Below are 6,580 nucleotides of genomic sequence, written 5' to 3'. Positions count from 1 at the left end.
GTCACAGGCACCGAGCTGGAGGGGTGGGAGGGCATTACTGATTGCCTGATTAGCAAACCTACTAAGAATGGTGACTGCTTTCCTGACTGCAGAGCACAGGTGTCATAAACGGTGGGCTTGTTCCTTCCTTACAGGCAAAGGGAGCTTGGGCTGGCTAGTGAGTCTACAGAGGAAAAGGAGGAGGTGAGTTATCAGTCCTGTGGTGGCTCAGGCTTTAGGGAATAGGTAAGGGATTTGCCCCTGGCAAAGGAAGTAGGGCAATAGCTATTATTGTCCCAACCATCATAACCCTCTGCCTGCTTTGAGATGTTTGGAAATGCTTCTACCATATAATTTTGTCTACAGGAACAGGTGGAAAGGCTGGAAAGGTTACCTTCTGCTGCTGCTTGATGCTTGTCCCTCAGCTGGAAACAACCACCCTTGGAGCTGAGCCGGTAGGGTGAAAATGTGCATTCACCCTTTGTCTGCACTGGCACAGCCAGTGGGGAAGAGCTGGAATCTGAGAGTCCCTTCCTGTTCCTGCAGTGGGCTTGAAATGGCCCCTTAAGCCATTAAATGGCCATTGAGCCCTTTAATGCTCTTCTAGCTATGCTTGGAAGAGAATCTTTCATCTTGTACTCTGTCCTGAATAAAAGTTTAGGAAAGGATACAGCAATAACAGGTGAGAGGATGGGGAAAACACCAAACAGGTTTGCAGGCAACTCTCTTCTGTGTGATATAATGTTTCCCTCCCTTCAACTCCCCTGCAAATGCTGCTTGCAGTCATTAGCATGTGCATCATTTCTGGGAGGTAAATGAGTAATTGTTTTCTTGTTTTGTGTTTGTTTTTTTTTTTGCAGAGGAAAGAACATATTTGGGGCCTGATGTTAGGTCAGAATTGGAACTGGAACTTTGAAAACAAAGCTTTTTTCCCCCAAAACAGTGCTGTAAGCTAGTCCCTCAGCTAGCCTGCATCAAAAGAAGTGTGGCCAGCAGGTCAAGGGAGGTGATTCTGCCCCTCCACTCTGCTCTTGTGAGATCCCACCTGGAGTACTGTGTCCAGTTCTGGAGCCCCCAGCATAAGAAGGACATGTATCTCTTGGAGCGAGTCCAGAGGAGGGCCAGAAAATGATCAGAGGACTGGAGCACATTTCCTATGCAGACAGAGTGAGAGAGTTGGGGCTGTTCAGCTTGGAGAAGAGGTGACTCTGGAGAAACTTTATTGCAAGCCTTTCAATATTTAAAGGAGGCCTATAAGGAAGAGGGGGAGGGACCTTTTAGTAGGGCTTTTGGTGATAGGACAAGGGTTAATGGTTGTAAACAGAAAGAGTGTAGATTTAGCCTAGATATAAGGAAGAAATCTTTCACAATGAGGGTGGTGAAACACTGGAACAAGTTGCTAAGAGAGATGGTAGAAGCACCATCCCTGGAAAATTTCAAGGTTAGATTGGACAGGGCAACTCTGAGCAACCTAATCTAGTTGAAGATGTTCTTGCTCACTGCAGGAGGGTTGGACTAGATGACCTTTAAAGGCCCCTTCCAATCTAAACCATTCCATGATAAATAGAGTAGGACTCAGAATATTTTTTTTCTGTTCATGTCTGTCCTGTACGTTCTACTTCTCATAGTAACTTCTCATAATACTTCTTTAAGTATCATATTTTTTATGATACTTTAATGGATCATATCGAACATTCCCATCTTGCTTGGAAGGTGCTTTTCATGGGGGCACTTTGCTGTTTGACCCCACCGTGTGGATCATGGTGTTAACTTTTGATTGAGACCTTGGTATTTCTGCAGAGTAAAGAGTTATCAAATATATTCAGAACTTAAAATTCAGATGAGAGCAGCTTGTGCGGGTGCAGGGATGTGCATAGGAGAGAAGGGCAAAATAATAGTTCAGTTATTTTATTTTTGTGCTGCAGGACAAACCTTGCAAAACCATGGAGGCTTTGCAACATGTTTTCTGTAACTGGCCAAATAAAATATTATGTTGTAAAGCATTCAAGGTCAGAGAAGTAACTTGGTCTCTGGGCTTTGCATTTTTTCTTCCTCACAATAGCTTCTGCTGAATTATAATCTTTAATCTGCATGTGGGGGGCCAGAACCTGACTGCCATTGCATCTGCTCCGCACTGCTGCAAAAAATGCAGAGCAGGCAGAAAGTTAGCCTAGCTGGATTGCTGGAGATTATTACCCTGACCTAGTTTGTCAGCTGTGGTGCAGGAACTGGATGCTGTGGCCAGAGTATAGCAGCAGGAAGAGGATTTGTTGCAATGCTCATGTGTTTGAGTATGTGTTGGATGGAGTTGTGCATATCCCCCCCCCATTAGCACCTCAAGGGTGAGATGGTCCCTAGCCGCTCTTGCAACAGGGCTCTGATGCTTGGCAGCAGCCAGAGCTATGGCTTTGATTGGTTTCCGGAGATGCATGTCGTTGCCATTTGAGAAATGCCTGTGTCACATGCAGTGCAGCTTTTACGGCTTGCTCTTGTGTATGTTTCTTGACGCAAACGGCAGAGTGTTTTGTTGCTAGATAGTGATCTAGAGCAAGCACCGCAGCTGGGGTATTCCTGCTGCAGCCTCCCCAGTGAGCGAGCCTGGGTACAACCACACACATTTCTGTCATGAAGCAATCTCCTGTAAATGTTTCCCGGAGCTTGGTTTGCTTTCAGCAGCAAGCAAGGACATTTGCTGTATTGGAGGGCCACCCTGATGTCTAACGCAGAGCTGGATTCTACAAACAGTGGAAACTTTCTGCATTTAAACGAAGAAAATCAAACTGGAGTCGGCTGGAGCTATTTGTAGAGCTTGCTGTGTTTGAGTAAGCCAGCCTTTTTTGTTAAAGACTCTGGATGGATGATTGTATACAGGGTTTTTTTCCCACTGTTTAAAATTGATATGTTGTTTTAACAATAATTCACTCTTGGCTAGTTTGTTTTTTAAAAAATGTCTGCATCGAGTTTACCCATGATTATTTATCTCTGGAATTCCAATATTGCCTATTCTCCATTTTCTTGCAAATTGAAAATACTCTGAGCTTTCCTCAGAGGCACGGATCCTGAAACAGAATAAGGAGAAAATCTCAGTTTTCATTGCAATGCAATATTAAAATAATACTTTTTGTTTTGTAATGATGGAGAAAAGATTGAAAACAAGAGCTGAATATACTCCACAGGCTCAGGAACCAGAAAATAATAAATATCCCCAAATGTATTGACATTTTTTGTTTGCTTGGGTTTTTTTCTGTTTTTAAAGTAGTAACAGGACTTAAGAGGCACCATTTGCACATTTATCCTTAGCAGTGGGCAATGCTGGGATCCTGTTGAATACTGCAGAACAGCTGCTCCAAATTGCTCTGCGTTTTGCCTGATCATTAGTCCCTCAACCTGCTCAAGGTCCTCCTCTTTCTACCCTGATCCAGTTTCTCTTTGATTTTGTTTACTGAAGTCTGGAGAGCTCATGTGTGGGGGGAAGCTCCCTTTGAGTTTGCTTTTGCTGCCTCTGTGTCCCAGAGGAGCCTGCAGCATGCAGGATGGGTGCCTGAGGACTGTGCCTTCCACAGGCATTCCCCACAAGATGTATGTCCATCCTGGCTGCCCCCAGAGTTGATCACTGCAGGATGTGAATAGATTTCCTTCATGCGTCCTTCCAAAACTGGGTGAGAAATGGCCACATTTGGTGAAAATACCAGCCTAGTTTGAGGGCTGCTGGTGGTGGAGAACCTCCTGGGCTTGTTGGCAGGACTTGTCAGCATTTTGTGTGTGCTTTTGCCTGATTGTCCACCTGACTCATGCAACAGAAGTGAGCCTCAGGCTCCCCTTTGGCACCAGGGATCCCCAGGGCTGCAGGAGGCTGCCTGACCCCATGGCCAGAGGCAGCTGCAGCCAGGGGACTTTGGTATGATGTCAGAGTGCTGGTGTCTGCAGACTCCCTTTTTGGTATGTGTCCTGTTTTAACTTTATGGCCTGTCACTGCTGGCTCTCCTGAGCTTTTGAGAAGGTAGCCCAACATGTTCCTCGTGTTTCCTGCTGGGCTTTCCAAGGCAGCAGATGGGGAGAAGTGCTGTGACTGAAATGACTTTCCTGCAGAGAGGCAGTCTGCCCTGGGGAGCATCCTCTTGCCGTGGGCTGAGCCCGTCACCTGCCTGCATGTGCTGTGATACCTCTGCCATTTGGGCTACCCTGTGTGCCAGGTGGCTGTGAACTACAGTGTGGGCACCAAACATCTCTACTGATACAGAAAAATCCCAGGGAAGGAGGTTAAAAGAACAGGTACTTTCTTGCTGCACCTTAAGACCCTTTTGCCAGGACTTAACTAGCAGCAAAACAAAACTATTTTCTCTCTCCTCCCAGATTCTGCAAGTACTGTTCCCTACTCATTTCATGCATCCTGCTGTGCGCCCAGTCAAAGCCGCACTGAGGAGGAGCAGCACTGACCCTGGAGCTCTTGTTCCTACCACCATCCATCAACCAGTTGGGCTGCTGCTGATGCAAGGAGGCACAACTCCACCTTCTTTGCTCCTGAGCGCTTTCTGCTGTTGGCTCTGCCTCTCTACCTGCTGTTTATAGTAAGGACTCGTGACAGCTGTAAGCTCATTAGTCACCCCCAAGCCACACTTCCCTGATGCCATTTATAGTGTCTTCCCTCTTTACTCATTTTCACAGCTTCCACCTTAGTCACTTCTCTGTTCTTGGCATCTGGGCTTTGTTTTTATTTAAGCTCGGAACTGATAAAGCATGAGAAAAGGGGAAAATTCCAAAAGGCGTTCCAGCATTATATGCACAGTGTATGCAGGGTACATTTAATATTGGACTACTTGGCCTAAAGTTTTAGGGCAGAAGACAAGCAGCAAAGCTATTGCTTTAAATGAAATAGAGACCATTTACCCTAAAAAGTTAAGAGGCACAGGACAGACAAACAGGAGGCCTTTCATCCTCTTGGGATCTCTTGGGAATGACTAGCACTGGTCATTCAAGTGCTGGCCCTTGGCCACCACCCTGGCTGGCAGTCCCATGAGCAGCTCACAGGAGGAGGGTAAGTGACATGAAATCTCAAAGCCTCTGCCAGAGATATTTACGTGCCCAAAGATGCAGAGAGGCTCTTAATGGCCTTTTAGAAGTTCCTCAGGAGACTGGAGGGAAAGACAAGGAAAACTCCCATCTCAGCAACTGAGTCTGAAGGGCCTGACCCACCTCGAGACCTTGGAAAACCACTAGACACCTCTCTTCATGTCTAGGCTCTTAAATATCTTGGAAAATCTGCTCCAAAGTAGTTATTTTTTCTGATGAGCAGCTTCTGCCTGGCCAAGGCTGGGAACAGACTCTCAGCAGAGTCCCATCTTGTTGTATGAAACTGCTACCATATCACTATAATGTGAGGGATGAACAGATCCCAGGGAAGTCAAATTACTCCTCAAGCAGCGTCTTTCTAGCTGACATTGATTTGCAATAGGGCTGTCAACAGCAGCTGGGGAGCCCTGGAAAACAATATGCTAGTTGCCAGGATTGGTTTTAATTCTTTAATCCTTTGTCTGCAACCTAATGTGTTGCAGCATTGCTTAGAGATGAGATGTGCTGCTGCTGGTGCTTTATTCTTGCTGTTTTGGACCATGGGGCTGTCTGGCCAGGTCCAGGCAGAGCTGAGAAGATGGACTGGCTTGCAGTGCTGTGTGAAAGGTACACAGACCTGTAAGCCACTTGTATTTATCTAATTTTGTCTGTCTCTTTCTACATCTGAATTTTAAACATCCATTAGAAGGCAACACTGCTTTTAGTCGTGAGCCAAGTTTTTCTTCTAAAACACATGTTCCCTAAAGCCTTAGTACTTCATTTCCTTTGTTCTGGTTTATTGCTGTTGCCTTACCACGTGTGGTAGGCACAGAGGAGAGAAACTACCAAAACCAACAAAACAGCCCTCTCTACCCCCTCCCTACACCCCATACATGAGGATTAACATACTGAATCTATTATATCAAGAGATTCAGCGATGAACTAATTTACCTCTCATTTCTTACTGCCTGCAAATAGATATGCTGATGAGGTGTAGATTAATAATATGAAGATTATGGTAAACCAAATGAAAACTACTGTGGGGAGCTGAAAAATGGTATAGATGCTAAATCCGGAGAATGATTGTGAGATTAAAGTAAAAAAAAAAAACATTGACTGCTTTTCTAAATAGGGATTTTGTGAACATCAATTTTTATGTGCCTTTTAGTAATGCCTAAAATGGCCTTATTTGTCAAAGGGCAAACTCCTACACAAAATAAAGGCCACTTCATGGTATCTCAGGGTAAGCATCAAGCAGCTGAGGCATGCAATTGCTGGTCACTTAGGAATGAAAAAGTTGGCTGTTACTGTGAGGTTTGTGGAGCTCTTTGAGATACAGAAGTTGTATCAAAGTTTGCTTTCTTGGAGGTTGTTCAGCCTTGAAAATCAGAGAAGGCTAAATTATTTTTATTGGTATTTATACTGAAGTTAGCTTTTCCTCTGCAAATGCAAAGCAATGGTGAAGAGGTTAAGCTGTAGCCATGAGTTAGATGGACCTCAGTAGAGAAAAAAATGATTTGATACTGTGGGATGTCTTTGGTGCCCACCTTCT

The 6,580-nt window shown here is 45.0% G+C and overlaps 1 long non-coding RNA gene across 2 annotated transcripts; it reads left to right on the top strand.

Moving 5' to 3' along the window:
* Window positions 1–136: 136 nt before the first annotated feature.
* LOC127382753 (uncharacterized) lies at window positions 137–3,178 on the top strand. Of its 2 annotated transcripts, none has more exons than XR_007889049.1 (3): window positions 137–183; window positions 352–434; window positions 840–3,178. It is a non-coding gene; the product is annotated as an uncharacterized LOC127382753 (long non-coding RNA). The 2 variants fall into 2 exon arrangements; XR_007889048.1 differs by having other exon boundaries at window positions 346–434.
* Window positions 3,179–6,580: the final 3,402 nt, after the last annotated feature.

This window comes from Apus apus, chromosome 3, assembly GCF_020740795.1.
Source record: "Apus apus isolate bApuApu2 chromosome 3, bApuApu2.pri.cur, whole genome shotgun sequence".
Lineage (NCBI taxonomy): Eukaryota > Metazoa > Chordata > Aves > Apodiformes > Apodidae > Apus > Apus apus.
Note: the sequence above shows the minus strand (reverse complement) of the source record. Positions and strands in the feature narration are given on the sequence as shown.